The sequence below is a fragment of the Nelumbo lutea genome, chromosome 1, assembly GCF_056320005.1.
Source record: "Nelumbo lutea isolate HS-2025 chromosome 1, American lotus-T2T, whole genome shotgun sequence".
Lineage (NCBI taxonomy): Eukaryota > Viridiplantae > Streptophyta > Magnoliopsida > Proteales > Nelumbonaceae > Nelumbo > Nelumbo lutea.
This window is the reverse complement of record NC_142684.1, coordinates 137,409,289-137,435,915: the sequence shown is the minus strand read 5'-3', so window position 1 is coordinate 137,435,915 and position 26,627 is coordinate 137,409,289. Positions and strand designations below refer to the sequence as shown.

The 26,627-nt window shown below is 39.0% G+C and overlaps 1 long non-coding RNA gene and 1 pseudogene across 3 annotated transcripts; one reads left to right on the top strand and one right to left on the bottom strand.

Annotated features, from left to right (window-relative positions):
* The first annotated feature begins 2,465 nt into the window (after nt 1-2,465).
* LOC148877838 (ethylene-responsive transcription factor ERF054 pseudogene) lies at nt 2,466-9,243 on the top strand (annotated as a pseudogene). 2 transcript variants are annotated; one of them, XR_016099310.1, is made up of 2 exons: nt 2,466-5,108; nt 9,072-9,243. The product of XR_016099310.1 is annotated as an ethylene-responsive transcription factor ERF054 pseudogene, transcript variant X2 (transcript). The 2 variants fall into 2 exon arrangements; XR_016099308.1 differs by lacking the exon at nt 9,072-9,243 and adding an exon at nt 5,266-5,309.
* Nucleotides 9,244-24,982: 15,739 nt separating this feature from the next.
* On the bottom strand, nt 24,983-25,926 carry LOC148877837 (uncharacterized). The gene is made up of 2 exons (XR_016099531.1): nt 25,782-25,926; nt 24,983-25,562 (listed from the first exon to the last, which is right to left on the bottom strand). It is a non-coding gene; the product is annotated as an uncharacterized LOC148877837 (long non-coding RNA).
* Between the last annotated feature and the right edge of the window lie 701 nt (nt 25,927-26,627).

The window sequence follows — 26,627 nt, the reverse complement described above, 5'->3', positions numbered from 1 at the left end:
CCTACTGGATCATAACATACTCAAACTTCTTGTACCATTGCCTCGGGGCTTGTTTCAACCCATATAGACTTTTCTTCAATCTGCAGACATAGTCTTCTTTTCCCTTCACCACGAAACCTTCTGGTTGCTCCATGTAAATTTCCTCCTCCAAATCACCATGAAGGAAAACAGTTTTTACATCCATCTGCTCAACCTCTAAATCAAGACTGGCTGCCAAACCAAGAACAACTCGGATAGAAGACATTTTGACAATAAGGGAGAAAATCTCCTCAAAGTCAAATCTCTTTCTCTGACGATAGCCTTTGACAACTAATCTAGCTTTGTATCGTGGATTAGAAGTATTCTCCTCAGTCTTTAACCTGTAAACCCATCGATTTTGCAAAACTTTTCTGTCCTTAGGCAACTTGACTAGCTCAAAAGTATGGTTGTCAACCAAAGATTTCATCTCATCATTCATAGCGGCAATCCATTCTTTCTTGTGCTCAGACCCCATAGCCTCTTTGTAGCATTCAGGTTCTCCCCCATCAGTGAGAAGCACATATTCATTAGACGAATAGCGAGTAGAGGGAATATACTGTCTAGAAGACCTTCTAAGTGAGGCAATAGGTTCACCAATAGCACCATTGGTAGAAGCATCAATATCATCAACAACATCATCATCATTATCTTCAACCAAATCATCATGAATATGATTCTGGCCATTATCATAATTACCAACCTCAGCTACACTGGACATATGTGTCTCAAGAACTGGATTAAGATCAGCCAACCCATCAGTACTCGAAGACTCTGATTTCTCTGCCTTATCAATATCCTTAATGGTCTGAACCTCCATAAAAATAACATCACGACTTCTTACAAGCTTCTTTTCAATTAGGTCGTACAATCTATAGCCAAATTCATCATGATCGTAGCCAATGAAGATACATTGTCTTATCTTGACATTTAACTTGGACCTTTCATCTTTTGGCACATGCACAAATACTTTACAGCCAAAGACACGTAAGTGGTCATATGACACATCTTTTCCGTACCACACCCTATTAGGAACATCAGCTTGCAAAGCAACAATATGAGATAAATTAATAACATGTGATATCACTTGTTGGGAAGAAACTAAGTTTATCCACGAACTATTTCTCAAAAAAAAAATTGTTGATATTCAGATAGCATAATTCCAAGCAAGATATCAAATACCACAATTCCAAGCAAAGAGAGACACACACGATATTTAACGTGAAAAACCCTCCAATGTAAAGGGTAAAAACCACGGGACCAAGGAGACCCAATAAAAAATCTCCACTAATAACTTGAAGTAACAATTATAGCAACTCAAACACCACAATATGCTCACAAACTTAGAGCAAATACAGATTCTCAAACATACAAACGAGAATACCAAAAGCGGTGAAAATAACAGTCAGAAAAAACTCACAAACGCGGCTACTGTTCAGGCCATAACATTGAGACATTCACTGCTTCAAATCAGATCTCCACCATTCAGATCGTAGGTCTGTGAGTTTTAAACAATCCAACCAAATTTCAGCCAAATCGAACCACAAATGACCCTTGATCAGAGTAATTGATGAAGACTTTCGCGAGATGTTTTCTTTTCCCGAATAACTGCGAGTTGCTTCTATTCGACCTCAAATAACCGGCGATTCAGAGCTCCGATCAAAGATCCGATCGTTCAGAATGAAGAAAAATGAGTTCTCCACTTACTTTCCAAATTGCTGCTCGATTGGACGATGGATCAGAAAGTTCCGACCGTTTGATGAACTCTACACACTGAGAAATCTGCACAGTATTTCAATTTCTCTCTTTTCCTCTCTCTTCAACACACTGCGCACAAAAAAGAATCTAACCCTAGTTTTTATTTTTCTTTTTTTTTTTTTAAACAAAAAAACAATTGGCTAAAGTAGAATGGACTATAATATAGGTCAATATCCCATAATGGGCTGGGCCCAACAGTGGAATAGCCCGAGAGAGAGAATATTCTTGAACCACTACCATACTACTAGCTAGCGATAATCTTGTAACTGTAATACAAATGGAATGGCGAGCACGAGCAGCACATCCGGGTTGCTCGCCAAATTGTGTATATGTAATGGGCCTACATAACATAACACACTAGTGTTCATTGGCGAGCAGCACATCCGGGTTTCTAATACATGAACCTAAACACAGTTGTCATTATTTCATTGGATAAGCTCCTTCTTCGATGGTTGGTCCCCGTCAGTCAGGATTTGCTGGGCGCGCTACAAATAAACCTTCCAACATCGCCCATAGCCATACATCTCATCTCTGACATGATTGCGAAACACGTTTGAGGATGTGCGGCTACAGATCATGTTGGAAGCTGCGTTGGTAGCACAAGTCCAGACCACTCAATCAAATGATACTACTGGAGGAGAAACGTTGGTTCGACCACATATATCTTTATGTGTTTTTGTTTTGATGGATGATGGATCCTCTCGTCGAATCGCTTATTGGCCTCTTCTCTTATAATGCTTTCCTCCCTCACGTTTATTTTGGCTTTGCTCTCTGCTATATAGTCTCTACCACCCCCCCAATTCTGCTTTATTACGACCGATTTGAGTTTTCAGCAGGATTTGAAGCCATACACAGTCACGAACTTGGATCTTTTTCTAGGCTCTTCGTCCACTCTCTCTCTCTCTACCCAGCCGCTCGCTCTCCGCCGAAACACTTCTGTCTGTCTGTCTGTCTCTCTCGCTTCCCCATTGGGCAGTCGACATGGGTTATAGTTATGTATATCCTGTTCTGTTTTTAGTTTTGGTTTGATCGAATCGGTGATTGACATGGAATCCAGATTCTAATTTAAAAAGTTGGATCTTTTTCTTCCTAGCTCGTTTCTCATCAACTTTAATCTGTTTTCTTTTATCTTCTATTTTGCTTTTTCTTTTTGTTTGTCAATCCATATCTCATCTATTTCCCGAGAGAGCGGGCGGCTGGCAGCAGCAGGCTTTCCTCCTTTCAATTTTCGGCTTTAAATCCAGCAGCATCGAGCAAGGGAAACCTTGTTTCTCTAGTTCGTACGTATCAGAGTTTGTATTATTGGTGCAACCGACATGGCAAACGTCAACAGCCGTAGCACATCGAAACAGGGATGTGGTGAGACTCAGGACAAGGGCAAGAATCCGGTTAGCTTAGAGGGGCGCCAATGGATGCCGGTTTTTGAGGGGGCGTCCATTTCACCCAGGCCTCTCAAGAAGATTCGAAGCCCTGAACGTCAGAATCCTTGTAATTCTTCTGTTTCAATCACAGGTCAAGCAACCCACGTCTCACTTTTTTCTTCTCCTTCTACTAGTACAGCTACTATAACAGATACGGTGATTACTCAACCTTCTTCCAGGATTGTATTCCCTTTTGCCTTTGATGGATCTCAGCATACAGAGATGACCAATCATTTCGGAACAACACCATTTGCTCTGTTCCATCAACCCCATCCACAGCACCAGCAGATGATTTCATTCACTCCCCAGAACCATGGGATGGGTTACTACCCGCCGTTCTTCGTCGGAGAAGGGCAGTCGACAGAGCAACAGCGACAGCTTCTCCGGTATTGGAGTGACGCGCTCAATCTCAGCCCGCGGGGTCGGACGATGATGATGAACAGATTGGGACAGCATGGTAGGAACTTGTTCAGACCTCCAGCTCCTCCAGGATCCACCACCAAGCTCTACAGAGGAGTAAGGCAACGCCATTGGGGTAAATGGGTAGCCGAGATTCGTCTCCCTCGCAACAGGGCTCGCCTTTGGCTCGGCACCTTTGATACAGCAGAAGATGCCGCCTTGGCCTACGACCGCGAGGCCTATAAATTAAGAGGGGATCATGCTCGCCTCAACTTCCCCGAACTCTTTCTTGGCAGGGACGGTGCTGCGACTGCTCCAAGTTCATCATGTTCATCACCCCCAACTCTCAATTCAAATCCTCACCAACCCCGCCAGCAGCAACCGTTGCCGCCTCAGCCTCATTCGGAGTCTCAGCATGTGGAGACTGCGCCCATGCCTCCCAACAATCCAAGCGATGATGGCCCAGAGAAGCCCAATTTTCAGGGAAACTCTCCTGCCGGAATGGGATCGGGATCGAGTGGTTCCGTAACTGGGGAAGGGATTTCTGCATCTTCGGAGTTGGTATGGGGAGACATGCAAGAGGCCTGGTTCAATGCCATACCAGCTGGCTGGGGTCCAGGTAGCCCTGTTTGGGACGATATCGACACCACAAATAATCTACTTCTACAGTCCCATCTTGCTATGCCCACCTCTAGTCAGCAGGAACTTCAAGCCACTGACTTTCAAAATCAACTCGACAGCCCAACTCCTTCTCCCTCTTAATCTTGTCCCTTTGGCCATTTGGATGCAGAATGGAACCTGCCTCTCGTTGGCTCATCCCACCAGACTCGATCCAGTCGTCAATTCTCTTCCTTCTCCATCCCCAGTTAGGCGTTAGCATTTAGAAACAAATTAGAACATCCTTCGAGTTCTCTCACAGGTTGCAGATTTTTTAACAAGGACAGCCCGTGATTTCTTAGGAATTCTGTTAGTTTTTCTTATTAGAAACCCAGTTCATGCTTCTTCCTCTTCTTCTTCTCGCTTTCCCTCTCTTGTCGATGCCAATACACCCCCCCTCCTCTTCAACACTTGAGTATTCTATAGATTTTCAGGTTCTGCCACTGCTGAACAAAGGCTGTGCATTTTTTATTGGGCCTTACAGCAATGGCGGGTCTTAAATTCCAACAAGTTCGATCTCCTGTCTTCCCCTTTCTCTGTCTTTCTTTTCCTTCTGTTTTCTTTATTATTTTTAATCTTCACATTTCAGGATTCCAGCGAAGTAGTAGTTAAAGTAGTTATAGCCTTATTGGCCCCATATCAGTGGTTGTTTCTCTGTTTTGGATCTTTTGGTTGTCGTTACAGTAACAAAGCACATGTATTTGAGTTGAGATGCTACTGCGTGGGACCTAGGAGGACGCTGAGACGGTTTTGTGATCTCGCTCTCCCACGCTTCTGTCCATTCCATCACCAGCCTTGCTTCTGTTCTTCCACTACTGCACAGCATAGATGATTTGTACAATGTGGGGTTTTCATCAGGTAGCATGTTCATACTTTTGTAGAAATAAAATTGAAGCTCTCTCTCTCTCTGATTATTTTATCAAGATGAAATTATCAGTTAGCAGAAGGGCTTATTGTTGTTGTTGTCAGATTGTTGCTTATTGATCATAATATTCTTCTGGTTTCATGTTAAAAGGCCAATATACAATGACAAGACTGAACCGACGTTATGTTAATCAATCTGGGTCCACTAAATTACACAAACTAGAGCTGACATTGCCACCATCAATGAAATTGCCTAGATCCATCGTTTCATATCAGAGCCCTTCCTCATTGTGCGTAGGATATCTAGCTAGCAATAGTGCAACGGAACAGATCTGTGTGCAGCATTCCTTGAAGGATGTTCTACTTGCTACCATTTATAAGCTTTTCAAAGCTGCTTAAATGTGCTTCTGTGTTGAGGTAGGAGCAAAAGGGGTGCGTGCAGATCAAACACGGAATTCAGATTTGGTGAAACACTACGACAGAAGTACTTTCAGCTAGCACTGGAACTATAGCTTTTCAAATCTTAAACGCTTTCATTGAAATAGCTTTCCTAGGGACAATTTAATTGCAGCTATTTTGCTATCCCTTAGTTATAAGACTACATCACTATATATATATATTCAGGTGCTGCCAGAAACTAAGCCAGATTTTAGAATTAAGACCCAGTTTTCTGTTGATCCACTGATGTCTTAATTGGAATCACCACAATCCAAACTAAGACATAAGGAAATTGCTTTGTTCGCCAAACTTATTTCCATTTTTGCCAGCACACTATAAAACAACATTCATTTGAAATATCATCCCAGCTTAAATATACATCATTAAAATAGCCTTCTGCAGGCTCTGTAGAGCTTGCACCAGAATCATAAAGAAAACTCCTGCACTCTAAGAGCTTCCATTAGTTGAGTGAAGTCCATTCATCAGAGCTACAAACCCATTATCCATCATCTCCAGAGTACTCACTTTTTCAAACTTTCATTGCACAGAAAGAACCCATGTTATATCTCTCACAATACAACCGAAGTAATCAAACTTATGAACATTCAACCCAGTCAATAAGTCATTCCAGCAAACACACCACGACCAAACGTGAATTGACTAATCAAATCAATACCTACTGAAACAAAATTTTAAACGTTGATTCTGGACCCAACACCTGTCCCATCTTCAGGGAACGATGGTGGTTTCTCATTTGAAACCTGTCCTTTCTCTTGAAGAAAACATGTTCCATTAGGATTTGTTAAACAGGGGAATCTCTGTGGAACTTCAACAAATACTTCTCTAATCCATTGTTTATTGCATTGACCTTGAAAAGAGAGAGGGAGGGAGGTTAAGATGAAATATTATAATATATGCACGGATGGGTGAGGCGCCGTCCCATGAGATCATCAACCGGATTTTTCTTATTTGTATGAAGGAGGAGCTTTAGGGAAAGATACAAAAGCAAATGGGATGAGATAATCAAGGTCTTGAAAACAATTTCTTATCTTTTCAAAGCCTAACCAAGCCAACATTCATGTCATGATGCTCTGCGCCTTTGGTTTGTTTGGATATGCAAGCTTTTGTCTTTCCTATCCTGTCATTTGTCTACTCTTCAATCATTTATGTATGTTTGGGCTATTATGTGGGTGTGGGTAAATAAAGCCCACTCTTCTCATGGTTGCACCGGCACCGGTGATGGTAGATTATTATTTCTTATATTTTCAGGTTTGATTTGGTTTAGTTTATCGAGTGTGACATTTGTGAAGGCTGTAATTCCATGAAATACCATCTCAACCCAGTCAATATTTCTTAGAATTTACTTGGCCCCTACCCGGTTGAAAATGATCACTCCTGACTTTATGAATTAGGGGTTTTGGGTTTAGATATGAAAATCAAGGGGAGGCTGAAAATGGACCGGCCCAGGCTGGGCTGAAAATGATTACTCCTGTCCTGACTTTCTTTCGAAAGACCATCCTAGTTGGCCCATCTCATTCGTCCTAATCATGAAGATATTTAGGGGTCCGTTTGGTTTTTTAGAATTGGAATTGGAATAGCTCATTCTGATTTCAACTGTTTGTTTGGCAAGAATGGGATTCCGATTCTCATTCTTGGGGGAATGGCCATTCCAGGTTTCCCCTCCCCTTAGGGAATAGGATTCCCATTCCGAAGTCTATCAAGAAGTAAAGAACTTATGACAAGAAATCGCCCAAACACTAATATTAAAAAAATTATAAAATATTATTAAATCAATAACAAGTTAATAGTAATAATAATAAATAATAACATATTGGTAATAAAATAATCATAAATTAATGATAAATATTAAGATATTAACTATTAAACATAATAATAAAGTATAAATAAAACATTAATACAATAGAATTAAATTAGTAATAAAATAATAATATATTAATAAAATATTCATAAGTTAATGATAAATACTAAGATATTAATTATTAAATATCAGAAAATAATAATAAAAAATAAATAATAAAAGAAAATTACTATTTATTAAATAACAACAAAGTACTTTTAAAATCACAAACAAAAATAATAGAATATTAATAAACTAATAAGAAGATGACAATAAAATAATAGAATATTAATAAAATATTCATAAATTAATGATAAATACTAAGATATTAATTATTAAATAATAATTATATATTCATAAAATAATAATAAAATAAATAAATAGACTAATATAAAATTGAAAATTTTCAATTGATTCTGAATCCAACTCCAAATGAACCAAACATCAGCAACCAGAATCTGATTCCAATTCCCAACCAAACCAAACAAAAGTCGGGAATAGGTGATTCCGATTCCAATTCCTGAGGATTCTGATTTCGATCTTTTCTACGAACCAAACAGACCGTTAGTATGCCAGTCATATGATCTCGAACATTTAGGGCCCAGCCCCCAGATGTCAATTGGACCGGATAACCAGACCCAGCTTTGGCCTTGTGGCCTAAGCATTTGCCGTCACAGATCATCAGATTCGACTTTATATCTTGAACTTAAGGCTGTTTATGGCACTGTTTCATAGATAAGGTTGTTTCCTTGATATAAACACTTACAGTCTCAGAGAAATTTTTAATAAGAAATAGTTTGCATATATGAAGACATGTTGACATCACCTTCCTATCCCACCTTTCTTTCCTCTTTTATTCCGAATAAACCAAACATGTGTTTTGTTCAAGAAAGTGCTTTTCTTATGGGTTAGAGAAAACCAAATTTTATTTTGGGAAGGCTGTTTGGTAAAGCTAGTTTCTTTTTTTCTTTTTTCTTTTATTTAGGTAAAGAGAAAGATAGGTTTGAAGTGGGAAAGAAATTCAGGAAAGGAGTTGTAAGAAGATTTTGAGTCTGTAAAGTAACTTTCATACTTCCTTAAGTTTTTATCATTAGTCTTGTGTAGCTTTCTAATTGTTCCAGTTTAAGAAGAATAAAGGAGCTTTTGAAGGCAACAGTCATGGCATCCTACAAGTCTACAACAGGAATTTCTTGTTCCACAAGAATGTCACAGCTCCAAAAACTGATTTCAGGGTTGTCAGTTAGCCAAGACAACTCTTCTTGTTCACATGCCCGGGCCTCAATTAACGACCCTGAACAGAACTTCCGTGGGCTCAAGTCCAATCCAGCCCACAAGCAATTCTGCCTGCCTATAAGTATTAGCTAATTAAGTACCCGTTTGCGAGGGCTTTCACACAAGGCTTCTGGCGTCACATGAGTTGATAAACCCAGCAATCTATGAAGCCGTGTCTGGTAAGAAACCAGAAAGCCAAAAATAAGCTTAAATGAGCCCAAAAAAAAAAGATTTTTTTGTAGCTTCTCCAAAGCGACTCCATCTGATGCAGCTCAATTACGCAAAAGCCCTCCCAAATAGGTCCTAAGATAACAACTTTTTTTGTGAGCTGCTTTCAACAAGTTCGAGATCAGATGCTTTTTCTAATTCTATTACCTTTTCTGATGCAGTCAAGACGTGTAAAGGTCATCTAACTATGTGGAATGGAGCGTTGTTGCTGGAAATATGAACGAGGAGTAGTAAGTAAGGCTGTGTTTGGTGGTAGTACTAATTTATTTGCACGAGTACAAATGTATGGGAATATAAATGTAAAAAATGCAAATTCTTGTTTAATTTTGTTTTGGATTTTCATTTATACTGCAATCAAATAAAATAACCTAAAATTTGAAACAAAAATAAGTCAAAATTTACATTCAAATCATTTACACTGTCACAATTTTGCAACTAAACACAGCCTAAAAGGTTTAAGTTGCTCTTCCTTGAAAGTAAAGATGGAAGCATGGTAGTTTTCATTTTTCGGTCCCCCAGACAAGCTTACACAGGGGTTTCTGGTGCTGCACTTTGCTGCCTACACATTTTCTCCATCCCGTTCATAATTCAGACTTTTTATACTTGATCTATTGTAACTTTAGGTTGTGTTTGGTTTTGGTATCATTGTTGTTTTTGCCTAAAATATTTTAGATTCATTAATACAAATTAATGAAAAATATGTATATGTTTGGCATAGCTTTTGTTTATTAAATAAATATTTGTACTTGATTTGTCTTCAAAAACCGAGAAAATTACTTGATAAGCCGTTTATTAACAACTAAGCGGCACTAGGCACCACATCAGTGGAACAATGAATAAACACTCAACTGTTGGAGGAAGCATTAAAATGAAACTTCCCCCCTGAAAGAATGGTAGGATCCATCTAATGGATGCCAAGAAAGGTGCAGAATGGGTGGGCGAATTTCAAAAAAATTTCCTACCTTCTTCCAACTGGGAATCATATTCCTTAAATTTAGAATACATTATTCAAGGATTCTACTTGAACCATAATCAAACCAGATCTGAACCAAAAGGAAACAGAAATGATTATACTTGATCTGGAGAAACAATATCTCCCAAAGTTGGTGTTCACACCCAAAGAAAAAACCAAGATCCGCTCCTGCTGAAGATGACACAGCTGTGGATGGAACGGAACCAGTAGGGTGCATCCTACACACTGGATTCTTCACAAAAACCCTCTGGAAACCTTGAACACCGAATCCTTTTTGTCTTTCTTGCAAGACTATTGTCAAAAACTGATTTCTTGACTTCCTGTTGCTGCAAAGATCCAATCTTCCAACAGGGAATGACAGCGGCTGAAGGAGGAGAAGTCCAGGATGTGTTTCTTGCTTACTCAAACCCCTAGTTTGAAATCTGATATTTCTGCTGGGGTTTTCTCCTCTTTCTTCTTGATTAAGAAACCTCCCAACATTTTGGGAGTTATCCCAATCCAAATCAGTATTTGGATAGGGGTTAATCTTAATCCTATTTGTAGATTAAGTTAGTTAACTCCTGATCTTATCAGGAGGTTTACTAGATTCAAATCTAATTTGAATTTGGTCTCTTAGAGTGGATAAGGTTAAAGACCCAATCCTTTTACTAACATTAATCTCAGATTCGCCCCATGAACTGGTGATCATATCAGCCCAGTTAGAAATGGGCTTTTGGCCCATTAAGTGTTCAATGTTTAACTAGTTTCCAATCTGTTGCCCAGTTGGGCTTCTTTGTATGGCGTGGGACCCAAGCATTGATCTACACACCAGCCACATGGGTTCGGCCCTGCCTTTATTACAAGGCCCGACCGAATTCACTAAAAGACTCAGTGACCCCCTTGAGCTCATCACATGGACCCTATGGGCCCAACACTTACATTAAGTGGCCCATGGGCCAAGCCATCTTATAAAAACCCAGGGATTGTGGGCAGGTGCAAGATTAGCCCATCAGGTATTATTCTAAATGGTCTTACACTTAACCTCTCAGCCCTTAATGATCAAGAACTGCCCGACAAGAGAAGACCTCTCCCTCGGCTAGAAGGAACAGTGCCGCACTCTCCACTCACATGGATCCCGGGAATTAAAACCTTTTGCAAATCTTTTGAAACCGTACATATACATATATATATATATATATATATATATATTGCAAAACAAAATTCCAATGATTGAAATCAACTGCCGGCAGTTTGGTTTCCATTAGAGAGAGTGCATTCCCGATCATTACCATTGTCCGACAAAGGGGCTGATCCTGTCACTATGACCATTCACTCAGATGAATTCTCAGACTGCCCCAACATGTCCAGGTTTTGACCCCCACTAAGGATCTCACTGATTGACACATCAAAGACAGCCCGATCCGACACCTAGTGATGTGTCATAATCGAGTCTAGGGGTCAGGTGTAACTTTCCAGTTTTGCCCATCTATCTCCAAGGTCTAGGGCAATGCTGGAAATCTGGTCTGGTTCAAGGGTTCAAACAATCCTATACTGCATGTGCCTTGGGTCTTACCCTGATGGCCCCAACACTTGGTGGCACATCAGTATCAGCCTTGGCAAGATAAATCTCCCCAGACTTATCCAATGGCTGTGAACATTTAAAACTAACACAAATTTTTATAAGTGTCCAGTTTTAAGGTCTTACACAGAATTATACCAAACAACATGAATCAAACATGCACTTTTATTTATTTCCACTAAATAATAAAGTACATCAAATCCGATTGAAGCTAAGGGCATACAAGACTGTCTAACAGCTCCCACTTGCACTTAGGTCCAATCTGGTACAAGATGGTGTCCCATACTTTCCACGTGTTTCTCAAACACCTTCTATGTCAGTGGCTTAGTCAATGGGTCTGCCACATTATCAGCTGATGCTACCTTCTGAATTAGGACGTCCCCTCTACCAACGATCTCCCGCAGTACATGGCATTTCCTCTTGATGTGCTTTGACTTCAAGTGGGCCCGAGGCTCTTTAGCCTGGGCGATCGCTCCATTGTTGTCACACAACAACGGGATGGGTGATGTGCTGGACGGAATCACTCCCAATTCGTGTATGAATTTCTTCATCCACACGGCTTCCTTGGCAGCTTCACTTGCGGCAATGTACTTGGCCTTGGTTGTGGAGTCTACAGTGGACCCCTGTTTGCTGTTTTTCCAGCAAACAACACACGATCCTATTGTGAAAACATACCCAGATGTAGACTTTCTATCATCTGGATTCGATTGGAAATTGGCATCGGTTTACCCCAGAACTTGTAGTGAACTACCATCGAATACCAGACAAAACTCTTTTGTCCTTCGAAGGTATTTAAATATGTTCTTCACAGCAGTCCAATGCTCCTACCCTGGGTTAGCCTGGAATATGCTTACCACACTCACCGCCTGAGCTATGTCCGGGCGTGTGCACAGCATGGCATACATGATGCTCCCTACGACTGAGGCATAGGGAACATCGTTCATGCCCTCGATCTCCTCAGAAGTCTTGGGAGACATCTTCTTGGAGAGAGTTACTCCATGTCTGAAAGGAACATTTCCTTTCTTGGAGTTTTCCATGCTATACCTTTTGATAATTTTGTCAATGTAAGCAGCCTCGGATAATCCAATTATCCGCTTTGATCTATCTCTATAGAGTTGAAGACCTAGTATATATGAAGCTTCTCCAAGATCTTTCATGGAGAACTGCTGTGATAGCCATACCTTGACTGAAGTCAACATTCCCACATCATTCCCAATGAGTAGGATATCCCCACTAGACTTCCTGTAAACATAGGGCTCATCCGGATTCTGCTCAAAGTCAAACGTTTTGATGGCAGAATCAAAACGGATGTTCCAACTCTTAGAATCCCGCTTAAGTCCATATATGGATCTATTGAGTTTACATACCATGTGTTCCTGACCAGCAGCAATGAAGCCTTGCGGCTGCTGCATGTAGATATCTTCACTAAGATCTCCATTCAGGAACGCGGTTTTGACATCCATTTGCCAAATCTCGTAGTTATGGTATGCTGCTACAGCTAGCAGGATCCTAATTGATTTAAGCATGGCCACGAGCGGAAAGGTTTCCTCATAATCGATGCTTTCTTTCTGAGTATACCCTTTTGCCACCAAGCGAGCTTTGTAGGTCTCAATCCTGCCATCGGGGCCCTTTTCCTCTTGTAGATCCATTTGCAACCAATTGCTTTTACCCCGGAGGGCGGATCTACTAGAGTCCAAACTCCATTGGTCTCCATCGAGTCCATCTCAGCTCTCATGGCCTCCACCCACTTCTGGGAATCTATGTCTAACATAGCTTCCGTGTAAGTCACGGGATCCTCTTCACTAGTCAAGGCTTCCACCAGGTGGTATCCTGGTTATAACCATATCGGACTGGTGGTCTGGATACTCGGGTGGACCTTCTAGGTTGGTCACTACCTGAAACTTGTGGGACATATCCCACTGCTCGTGAGCTCTCCTCATCAAGAACTATTTCCTGACGGTGAGTGTCCATGATGTATTCAGATTCTCAGAATTGGCCGTTTCGACTGCAGAACACTTTCTGCTCACTTGGGTCATAGAATAGATAACCCACTGAATCCTTTGGGTAGCCTATAAATAGGCAATGACTGGTTTTGGATTCCAACTTGTCCGCACTTGTTCTTTTAATGTGTGTAGGACAACCACAAATCTTCAAGTGTCTTACACTTGTCTTCCTTTCGGTCCATAGTTCATATGGAGTTTTCGGAACTGATTTGGTTGGAACCCAATTCAGCACGTAGATAGCAGTCTCTAATGCATATCCCTAAAAGGATGTGGGTAATTCTGAGCGTACGAGAAGTGATCGGACCATGTCCAACAATGTCCTATTCCTCCTCTCTGAACCGTTGAGTTGAGGTGTAGCAGGAGGAGCTAGTTGTGACACTATCCCATTGTCCTTTAAGTAGTCCCTAAATTCGTCAGAGAGATACTTGCCACCTCGATCCGATCGAAGGGCCTTAACTTCTCTCCCTAACTGTTTCTCGACTTCCTGTCTGAACTCTTTGAACTTTTCAAAGGATTCAGACTTGTGTCTCATTAGGTACACATAACCATATTGTGAAAAATCATATGTAAAGGTGATGAAGTACACGTGTTGATTCCGTGTCCTAACACTCAGGGGACCACATACATCAGCATGTATTAGGTCAAGTGTGCCTCCAGATCTTTCAGGCTTACTGTCAAATGGCCGCTTAGTCATCTTTCCTTGAAGGCAAAGCTCACAAGTGGGAAGATTTTCTACGGTTAGAAAATTCAAAGGACCATCCTTTACGAGTCTTGTGATTCGGTCAACACCGATATGGCCAAGTCGGTAATGCCAGAGGCACGTGGGATTAACTGTATCACGATTCTTTTTCTTGGGATTTTTGACCGACGTAGTTTTGGTTAGGTTAGTTTTCTAGAGAAGGATGTAGAACATAGAGACCATTCTCCAGTTCCCCGCATGTGATGAATTTGTTATTCCATTTAACAGTAGTCATATTACTAAAATAAACAATATATCCATCAGCACATAGTTTAGAAACAGAAATTAAATTTCTTCTCAAGTTCTATACATAAAGACAATCTTTAAGTACAATGACTCCTTCTCTAAAAACTAATTCTACAGTTCCTATCGCCACAGCTGCAACACTTGCAGTCGTTCCCAAGAATAGTGTCACTTCGCCATCACTCAATCTTCTGCTAACTTTGAACCCCTGCAGTGAGTTACACGCATGAGCTGAAGCCCCAGAGTCAACACACCAGGACACAGAAGTAACTAACATATTAATTTCTATGACACAAGTTTCGATGTTAACTTTCTTAGATTCCAGGTAGGCAGGATAGTTCATCTTCCAGTGGCTGGTCTGTTTGCAGAAGTGACAGACATCAGATGCCTTGTTCTTCTTCTGCTTCTTGGGTTTGGCAGCTTTCTTCTGGGGCTTCTTTGCCTTTCTCTTTTTCTTGCCCGATTTGTTAGCTTTAGCAAGCATAACCATAGGCTCATCCTTCTTTAAAAGATCCTCGGCCCTCTGCAACATATTGTTGAGTTCCTCGACGTTGACATTCAACTTATTCATATTGTAGTTCATAGTGAACGCATTGAAGGAAGAGGGCAAAGAATTCAGAATGGCATCCACTTGCGTGCCAAGATCTAGCCCGGATCCAAGAGCTTCGAGTTCGTTAATGCATCCTATCATCCGAAGACAATGGTCATGAACTTTCTACCCCTTGGACATCTGGGCGGTCATGAACAATTTCAGGACCTTCTATCGAGTAGAACGGTTCTGCTCTTCATACATTGTTCTTAGACTGTCCAATATGTCCTTGGCTAGTTTGATCTGATCGAACTGCCTCTGTATTGAGTTGTCTAATGAGGCAATGAAAAAGCACCGAGCTAGGGAGTTCTTATCCTCCCAATCTTGATAGTCCTCCTACGGGCCTCAGAAGCCCTATCACCCGAACGTTCCGAGGTAGGATTTTTCACCTCCTTATCTAACTTTTCAGAAGTTAGGACCAGCATAAGATTTCTGTACCAGTCGGCATAGTTTGGGCCCTTAAGCTTGTTATCGTCAAGAAGCTTTGCAAATTGACCGTTTTCCATTTTCTGATAAAACAACAAAAACGTTAGTCCACAACCTTAGTTTGATTCATGTTACCTACATAGATATGGCTTTTAATCTATGTTTCATTTCCATTTATTCATCTCTAAGATTTTCCCTCCCTTCTCAGTGACAGGGACGACGGAATGTCTCTAGAAATGTGGGAAATCACATAGGGTGCATGAAGCCAACTATTTCAGCTGCATAACCCCATCGCCTTTCTGTGACGGATCATATCCACTCATCAAATGAGTTTCCCTTTGGCCTCTGTCAGACAAGGTTCAGAGCCGTTTTCAGGTAAACCTTTCTGTCCAGTGAGTGCACACCCATCATATTTAGGTTACGCCAAGGTACCGTGAGAGAGTTCCCATTTTCTGGTGAAGCCCCTCCCACATCGGTCTATGACGCCCTTATCATCTAATGAAACACTCTAACAGATCCAACAGCAAATGCATAGCCCAATTTTATGGTGTGTTTCCTCATTACTGATGGACCCATCATCGTGCTAATGACAGAAGGCTTTTAGAGAGTCCATCAAATGGATCTTCCTATCACACGCACTCATATTTGCTTGGAGGGGACAAAATTACGCCCTAGTTCTAATTTAGGACAAACCAAAGTGGCTCCCACTGACTTTCATAAAGTCAGATTTCTGGTGGGCCTCAATCGGCTAGGGGTTCTGTACGCATCCCTTTTTAGGGTTGTGGGGCCCACCAAGTGAAGAGGGGTCATCCAATGACCTTAAGGAACACCATGGCAATGATGTGCATTCAGCCATGGTGTGCGCAAGAGCCACTAACAAGTCAACACGGGCCAAGTGCTTATGGCCCATGGTCGCAACACATCAAACATCCAAACATCACATGTAAAGGAGGAATTGATCCAATCAATTAACTACTGTAAAGCCCATTGAATAGCCCATTTAAAACTTAAAGCATTAACAATTAATATCTACTAGGTGTATGGGCTGAATAGCAGTTAGCAGTTCGATCCATACAGCTTTTCTCACAATAATGGGCTTTTGCAGTTTTAACCCTTTAAAACTGGGCTTTACAGGTGGGCCGAATTAATCCCTGTAATTGAACATCAGATTTGGAATAACCAGAAAAATGGACTGAAAGACAGCCCCCTATGAATCTCAGATTCGGTCCAAACAATTTTGGTCCAATCTAGTCCGAAATGGTCCAAAACTGATTTTCAATTCAAGAATTTATTCATGAGAGATCTGAAATTAATAATTTTTTATTTTAGACAATCACAAATCAAAATATGGACTGTTTGCACCACCTGCAAAACAGAGGTTAATCACAAAAGTTACAGTTTCATAAATTGTAAATTGCAGTATGCGATTTCTCCATCTGCAAATCTCCAGTGCCGCCATCTTTTTCCTTCTTCTTTAATCAAGAAAATAAATAAAAACCAAAAATCCTATTTCTATTAATTAATTACATTATTGATCAAATCCTATACATTCAGTCTAGAAAAAAAAATTTACAGACCGAATAATAATAAAAGGAAAAAAAAAAGGTTGCGCAGACTATCTGCGCCAAACCTGCACTGCGATCTCCAGGTTCAAACAATCCATTAAATCAAAAAATAAATAAAGAACAATTCTAAATAAATTTTTGGATTTAACAAAATTAATTTCAAATCAATCGCCCTTAACAAGAAACCATTTCTTGAAAAAAAAAAATAAAGCAATTTGCGTAGATCTTGGCAGAACATCTTCTGTCCATCTATGCAGGGTCAGATCTGATTTTCTTTTGGTTCAAGATTTGAACCTGTAGCTTTGATACCACTAAAAGAATGGTAGGATCCATTTAATGGACGCCAAGAAAGGTGCAGAATGGGTGGGCGAATTTTAAAAAAATTTCCTACCTTCTTCCAAATGGGAATCATATTCTCTAAATTTAGAATACATTATTCAAGGATTCTATTTGAACCATAATCAAACCAGATCTGAACCAAAAGGAAACATAAATGATTATACCTGACCCGGAGAAACAATATCTCCCAAAGTTGGTGTTCACGCCCAAAGAAGAAACCAAGATTCGCTCCTGTTGAAGATGACACAGCTGTGGATGGAACGGAACCAGCAGGGTGCGTCCTACACAATGGATTCTTCACAAGAACCCTTTGGAAACCTTGAACACCGAATCCTTTTTGTCTTTCTTGCAAGACTGTTGTCAAGAACTGATTTCTTGACTTCCTGTTGCTGCAAAGATCCAATCTTCCAACAGGGAATGGCAATGGCTGAAGGAGGAGAAGTCTAGGGACGAAGAGGGCAGAACTGTCTCTTCTCTCTGGAGTCTGTGAGAGATCTTATCTCAATTCGTAGGATGTGTTTCTTGCTTACTCAAACCCCTAGTTCGAAATCTGATATTTCTGTTGGGGTTTTCTCCTCTTTCTTCTTGATTAAGAAACCTCCCAACATTTTGGGAGTTATCCCAATCCAAATCAGTATTTGGATAGGGGTTAATCTTAATCCTATTTGTAGATTAAGTTAGTTAACTCCTGATCTTATCAGGAGGTTTACTAGATTCAAATCTAATTTGAATTTGGTCTCTTAGAGTGGATAAGGTTAAAGACCCAATCCTTTTACTAACATTAATCTCAGATTCGCCCCATGAACTGGTGATCATATCAGCCCAGTTAGAAATGGGCTTTTGGCCCATTAAGTGTTCAGTGTTTAACTAGTTTCCAATATGCTGCCCAATTGGGCTTCTTTGTATGGCGTGGGACCCAAGCATTGATCTACACACTAGCCACATGGGTTCGGCCCAACTTTTATTACAAGGCCCAGCCGAATTCACTGAAAGACTCAATGACTCCCTTGAGCCCATCACATGGACCCTATGGGCCCAACACTTACATTAAGTGGTCCCTGGGCCAAGCCATCTTATAAAAACCCAGGGACTATGGGCAGGTGCAAGATTAGCCCATCAGGTATTATTCTAAACGGTCTTACACTTAACCTCTCAGCCCTTAATGATCAAGCACTGCCCGACAAGAGAAGACCTCTCCCTCGGCTAGAAGGAACAGTGCCGCACTCTCCACTCACATGGATCCCGGGAATTAAAACCTTTTGCAAACCTTTTGAAACCATACATACATACATATATATATATATATATATATATATATATATATATATATATATATATATATATATATTTTTTGCAAAACAAAATTCCAACGATTGAAATCAACTGCCGGCAGTTTGGTTTCCATTAGAGAGAGTGCATTCCTGATCATTACCATTGTCTGACAAAGGGGCTGATCCTATCACTATGACCATTCACTCAGATGAATTCTCAGACTGCCCCAACATGTCCAGGTTTTGACCCCCACTAAGGATCTCACTGATTGACACATCAAAGACAGCCCGATCTAACACATAGTGATGTGTCATAGTCGAGTCTAGGGGTCAGGTGTAACTTTCCAGTTTTGCCCATCTGTCTCCAAGGTCTAGGGCAATACTGGAAATCTGGTCCGGCTCAAGGGTTCAACCAATTCCATACTGCATGTGCCTTGGGTCTTACCCTGATGGCCAAAACAAGCCATCCCAACACTTGGTGGCACATCAGTATCAACCTTGGTAGGATAAATCTCCCCAGACTTATCCAATGGTTGTGAACATTTAAAACTAACACAAGTTTCTATAGTGTCTAGTTTTAGGGCCTTACACAGAATTATACCAAACAACATGTATCAAACATGCACTTTTATTTATTTCCACTAAATAACAAAAGTACATCAAATCCGATTGAAGCTAAGGGCATACAAGACTATCTAACATTGTTGTTTTTACCTAAAATATTTTAGATTCATTAATACAAATTAATGAAAAATATGTATATGTTTGGCATAGCTTTTGTTTATTAAATAAATATTTGTACTTGATTTGTCTTCAAAAGCTGAGAAAAGTACTTAATAAGCCGTTTATTAACAACTAGGCGCCACTAGGCACCACATCAGTGGAACAATGAATAAACACTCAACTGTTGGAGGAAGCATTAAAATGAAATTTCTCCCAACGGTTGATGCACACATATATAAAAATCCACTTTTATAAATATCAATGCGTATTGACGAACATGATGAAAATATTGCTGATTTGGCGATAACATGGTAGAGTTTTGATAAGCGCTTATCATAAAACGTCCATAGAACAAAAACACATGCTATGTATTGTCACATATATTGTTTCCAACCTGTCATTGACCCAGATGGTTCTAACCATTCAATATTGCCTAGCCCCTTTTCCAAGTTCAGATTTTCTAAAAACTGGAATTTGACCAAAACTCTTGATTTGATCAAAACCTGTCTGACTTGGATGGTTGAACAATTGACCATTTGACCCGATCATCAAATCACAATATATAAACTTTCGGGAACATAACTTTGTATTCAATTATCCAATTGGGGTGATTTATTAGTTTAGATAATTTTTCAATATCTATGCATTCCAAGGTGTTGAGCCTATGAGTTACTGATTTACCCGACCTGATTGGTTGGACCACTGAAATGCAACCTGAAGTCAAAAACGATTTAACCTTCGAGCCAGTTTTTAAATCATTAATTGCAACATGCATAAAAGAATCACTTCAACCAGATAAAATGCGTGTATTGAACTGATCATTGGCGTTTATAGTTGGTAGAAACGGCAATGGATGACATGGGATCATTGTCTTGTGTAACTTCATAAAATGGAGTCTTGTTTCTGACAGTTGATGGCTTGATGTCAAGCAATAAAGGGGCAAAAATAAATGAACGAGAAGGAAATTCATTAGCTTTTGGGAATTCTTGCACAGGATCCGAGCTTTTATAACAATTCTTTCTCTTTAATCAATTAACCATGCAAAAATTTCAGAGCACATCATATCCAGATTCCAGAATATGTTCTCTCAGATTCAAAGCTTACTGCTTCCATAATTTATGGTTATTGCTCTCTTTTTGATAGACCAAAACCAAAAGTGATCTAAGATTTCATTCTTGGACGTCTCCATTTCCAAGTTTAAGTCCTGTACTCTACTTTTGATTGATTGGAGTAAACATAGAAATGATAATAGACTTCATTCTTCTACTGCAGAACTCTAATAAAATCAGCAACTTGGGCTATGGATCTTCTCAGCTTCCTATTGGTTCCTACTTTATCTGAACCAGCAGTTCCTCCAGCCAATGATAGAATGTAATTAATGCCGGCAGCTGTTGGAGGTTTGTAGCTTCAAAACCAGACCTGTTCATGGCCAGGTAGCCCGACGGATAGGATTTTAGGCTCGTGGGTTTGGGCTCGATCTCGGGCCTAAAACATTGGACCTAATTGAGTTTGGAATTTCTTAAAAAAGCCCGGCCTAAGTTTGAAGAATACTTAATAATGTATTATATAATAAAAATATATTTTATATAATAAATATATATATAATATTTTTTTCTTTATTATTCTTCTCTTTTTCAAGTAATAGTGAGATCTTTCATTTCAATAAAAAAAGAAAAAATATTTTTTTCAAATTTCTGGTCGGACTTGAGCTCGAGCCTGGGCTTCGAGCTTTATATAAAAATCGGACTCAAATTCAAGACCTAGGCCTAATGGTTGGGGCAGATTTGGACTCAGGCCTGAGCATATTTTATTAATATAAAGACAAAACTCAGCCCCGAACCCAACCCATAAACAGGTCTATTCAAAACTATACCTTTCCTACAATATCGTCCAAAACCTATCCACTATTTGTTTGTTGGTGAGGCATTTAATTAAATTGTCAAGCTGGTTTGGTGAAAGGTCGGTGTGTGACCACACCCTTAACAATAATAAGTAGAGCTGGGCCAGCTTACGCCTGATTCCGGACCGACATCGATATGTTGCTAGAAATTAACTAATTTGGATTGAATAAGTAAAATGGATTATCAGCAGCTGGTTCAACTGCTGACCCGGGGCTGTGATAAACTGATAATTGCTTTTACTCTAAAGTAAGTCTAGTTTGGGCTTTGATGGGGTGGCAGAGCAATAAGAGCTCAAAGGTCGGCCAATGTTCTACTTCATTATTTTGCAACGACCAGATCTACTTTATTAGGTTTTAGTTGTAATAAGGGCAGCAAATTGAATGAGCTAGCAGCAATGGATGGTCAAATGGTACTTTATTAGGTTTTGTATTGTATCCATTTGTATTTACATCAGGGGTAATCATGGGCCGGGCCAGGTTCACGACTATATATATATAATGTACATATATAATATTCTATATTATTATATAATATAAAATATTATCATATAATATATACTACAAGTGATATATATATAGAGAGAGAACATAGAATAACATATATACATACATATAGGGGTGTTCACGGTTCAGTTAAATGAACCGTAGACCTTTTTTTCCAAACCCAACCAATTGTACCGGTTTTTAGAAAATCAGTAATCAAAACCAAACCAACATCTGGTCAATTAGTTTGGTTAACCACCTGTTTGATTCATCGGCTTTTTGGTTTTTTGATTTTCATAATATTATATAAAAGACTAAAAATACATATAAATATTATATTATAAATAATAAATAATATATTAAATAATATAAAATATATATGAAAAATATATAATATACATAAATATATATATTATAATAAATATATGTATATTGGTCAGTTCAATTAACCACTGGTTTTCTATATTGGTTAACCAAAACCAAATGGAACCTTCAGTTTTTCCAAAATACTGAACTGATCGGTTCGATTAACTGAAATTTTTTATTTGATTTGATTTTTCGATTTTTCTTGTTCACCCCTACATACATATACATGTATCTAAATATAGGTGGGCCTAAAATACAAAACCTAGGCACAAGAGTTCGAATGGACACCCCACAAGCACTCCACTACACATTGCCTTCGTGCATTGTGAACATCTCCGACACTTGTGGACACCCCACAACACAAAGGGGATGTGTTGTGGGGTGCTTGTGGAGTGTGCCTAGTGGGGAGCCCCTCTGAACTTTAGGCATAAGCCCAAAATTTCTGAACCAAGGTTGGCCAGGTGGGGCCGATTCAGGCTGAAATGATCACCCTTAATTTGAACTCTTCCCAAATTGGGCCTTAGGGTCCATTTGAGAGGCTCAGCTATTTCAGCTCCTTTGAAGTATTCCGAATAAGCCATAATGAATGACTAATAATCGATTTGGGTTCTCCAAATTTCTCACCATACATATCTTATAGGTTGTTTATATAGGGGCCACATAAGCCTTGCACTTCAGCCCTCCCAAAGGGCCACTGAAATGATTACACAAGGTGGTAGGATTTAATGACCTACCTATAGTTGGATTATGTATGATTTTAAAGAGGCAAATCAACCACCACCACTGAATTTGACAAATTCGCCTATTTATTAGTTTTTTTTTTTTTTTTTTTTTTTTTTTTTTATGAACAAAATGCAAAGTCCTGGTCCTTTTGTACAGCACGAGTATAGTTATGTAGCAAAGTATGTTCCTGTGGGACATTTTTACACCATTTTGCTATTTGATGCAGAGGAACATTATACCTTCTGTTAATATGTAATAGTTGGAAAGAAAGTAAAATCAGAGAGTAAGTTCTGAGTTTCAATCAAAAGTCCTAAAGACGACTAAGGGAGAGAGAGTTGATTTTGGAGAGCTTGGATTATAACTTGAGAGTCTGAACAAAATATCGGATGAGATTTTCCAATCTGTTGTATTGAGATGCTCCCTTGGTGGATTGCAAACAGTTCAACTTCTTCTATGGATTGCAGCTCTTTCTTTCCTCCTGAAATTTGGATACATTGTAATTGAGTATTGAGTACAATAATTTCATATGAAAATAAGGAATGATTAATCTTTTATGCATCTGTAAAAATGAGACAATTAGTATTTAAGTTAAGCTTTAAGCACAGTTGGGAGGGGAAAATTATATCTGGGGATGACTGTAAAGGAGAGCTTGAAATTGCCTGAAAAATAGAATTAGTTTTTTGATTAACCCAAATATTAGAAATATATGAATCTTTGAAGATCTTTTCATTTCTAGAATGCCAAATGTAATATAAAGCAATAGCATACCGGAAAAGTATTACTCGAAAAGTACCTTTATCTAGACTTTTATAATCAATATAAAGGATACAATCAATCCAAGATGCAGGATTCATTTCTATAAAATTGATATTCCAAGGAGAAACAGACAATACAAACTTTGTGAAAGAACATTCAATGAAGAAATGATTTGAGGTTTCAGGATGCTATTGACAAAAGACACAAGATAAATCTTGAGAGTCAAGAAGGATTTTCATCTTGACAGGGATATAGTTATGGATAATTATCCATAAAAGAAGTTGATATCTTGGAGGGCAGGAGAGTTTCCAAATCCATTTAGTACAAAATTTGACTTGATCGGGAAGAATAAGCAGAGAGTTTTGAATCAAGTCATAATAGGCAACTGAAGTCTTAAACATCCCAGAAGAGTATTTTGTCCAAATCCAGTGAGTGGGAGAATTTATAGGTAATATGGGAGTATTTAGGATTTGAGACAATTGATGAAAGTCAAATTGACTTTGAATAAATCCAGAGTTCCAATGACCATTTATTATGAGATCAGAAAATGTAGTATTTATTAAATGATTAGGAACTGGTTGAATGATTACATGGAATTGATGATTTTCTTGAACCTAATGAATTTGGATTATATTTTCTGTAAAGAGCTGGAGACTAAAAATCCTATCTCTAAAGATAAATTTTGCAATTTGGGAGCTACAGATTTCCAAAAGTAAGAGCTAGATTGAGGAATTCTATATGGAAAAACTATATTGTGAGGTAGATATTTGGATTTCCAAAGTTGGGCCCACCATTGATGCTGATTATTGAGTAATCTCCAAGTGAGTTTCTTGAGAAGGACAAGGTTGATTAATTTGGTTTGGCGAAAGCCTAAACCACTAACTGATTTAGGAATAGCTAGTTTACTCCAAGAAGCCCAATGGTAGGGATGGGGATTTTTTTCAGATTTATTCCACCAAAAGTTTTTAATGATTTGATCAAATTCAGAAATAGTTTTCTTAGGTGATTGAGTTATAGATATGGAATGGGTTGGAATTGATTAAAGGACTGATTGTATCAAAACTCGTTTACCTGCTTAACTAATGGTAGAAGCTTTCCATCAATTAAGTTTATTCTTAAGGTTATCCAAGAGGAAAGAAAATTGGGAGTGCTTATTACGTCCCCAAATTAAAGGGAAACCCAAATGTTTTGAATTCATAGGAGGGGGTTTCATTTGGAGCTGTCTTCGAATCATAAGCTGGTGTTTTGGATGTCTATTTTTACTTTAATAAATACCAGATTTATCCAAGTTAATTAATTGTCCTGAGAGATTCTGAAATTGGTGAAGTAAAGTTTCAACTAAATCCAGTTCATCTCTATGGCTTCTCAAGAAGAGAAGAATATCATCAACAAATAAGAGGTGAGAAGGTAGGGGCTTGAGGTGAAATTTTCACACCTTGAAGTTGGTTATTATTCTCAGCTTTGGAAATCACTCGACTAAAATATTCCATGGCAATAATGAAAAGATAAGGAGATAAAGGATCTCCTTATCTCACCTCTAGTGGGTGATATCCTACCCTCTTCTTCCCTTCTTTTTTCTTCTTCTTCCTCTTCTTCTTCTTCTTCTTCAATACAACCAACCAGAAGACAGAACACAAAAGGATGTGATTTCTGCCTTTCATGAGGGGAAATATACAAGGCAAGGAAGAGGGTTCATTTTGGTGTTACACATTTAAATAGAATTGTAAAATCAACTACAGAAAACATGAATTAGGAAAATGGGATGTTTCTTTGAGTTCTAGGTGCCCATAGCACCTTGGAGAGACCGAAACCACTACCAGAGGTTGAAGCACCTGCCTCTGCAGAGGCAACAACAGTGGATGCCGTCAAGGTTGAAATAGCGATCGAGAAGCCAGCCGAAATTAACCCACCTGCCAGCAAATCCTCCACCTGAGGCTATAAATCCTGATAAAACAATGTTTCCATAACCAAATGAACTAGCCCCAGTTGTAGAACCTACAGGACCACCACCAGAAAATACCCGTGAGCCTATAAAACCACCAAAATCTAACCCACCACAACCTAAAGCAAGAAAAAATTCAGTCGATCCATCATCATAACCAACACAAGTTGACTCTGAAACTTATTGCAGAAACTGTGATGCAGAAACTTATTACGGAGGTTAAAAAAAGAAGATTGGAAGAAGAGGAAGTTCATAAGTGAGAGTGAGAGTACCTTTTTTATGGTTACCACTAGATTTCTTACCAGCCGATGGATTTCACATTACTAGGGCTCAAAGGAGAGGAGGAGATGAAGGGAGTTCCAATGAAATCCCCTGAGAAGTTATTCCTTTTGTGTTCGATTCGACGGGGTTCGAGCCACTAACGAATGAAATCCGTTAACTTTATGATCAATTTGAAATGCTGACATATCACATTTTTATTGGTGGGTTCATGCGTCCAATGCACCCATTGGTGCACAGAATGCAAATTCCAAAGGGGAGAGAGAGGAAGTGAGAACAGCTCGATCAAGTTTGTGTGCGGATAATGGGGAGACCAACTTTGGCCATTGAATTAGAGGTGTCAATTGGACTGGATTTGGTTAAACCTGATCTATTCCAATGTGAGTCCACTTTTGAATGGACTGGACTCAAACTTTTATGACCCTTTTGGCATTAAAAGTCATAAAAGTATACTTTCATAGTAAAAGCACTTTAATGAAAGTACTTTCATAAAAGTATTTCCATAGAAGTGCTTTTATAAAAGTGCTTTTGTAAAAGTATTTTTATAAAAGTACATTTTGTAGAAGTGTTTTTATAAAAGTACTTTCATAAAAGTTCTTTCATAGAAGTGCTTAAAAGTACTTTTGTAAAAATTCTTTGTAAAAGTGCTTTCGTATAAAGTGCTTTTGTAAAAGTATTTTTATAAAAGTACATTTTGTAGAAGTGTTTTTATAAAAGTACTTTCATAAAAGTTCTTTCATAGAAGTGCTTAAAAGTACTTTTGTAAAAATTCTTTGTAAAAGTGCTTTCGTATAAAAGTACTTTTATAAAAGTGTTTTTATTAAAGTGCTTTTATAAAA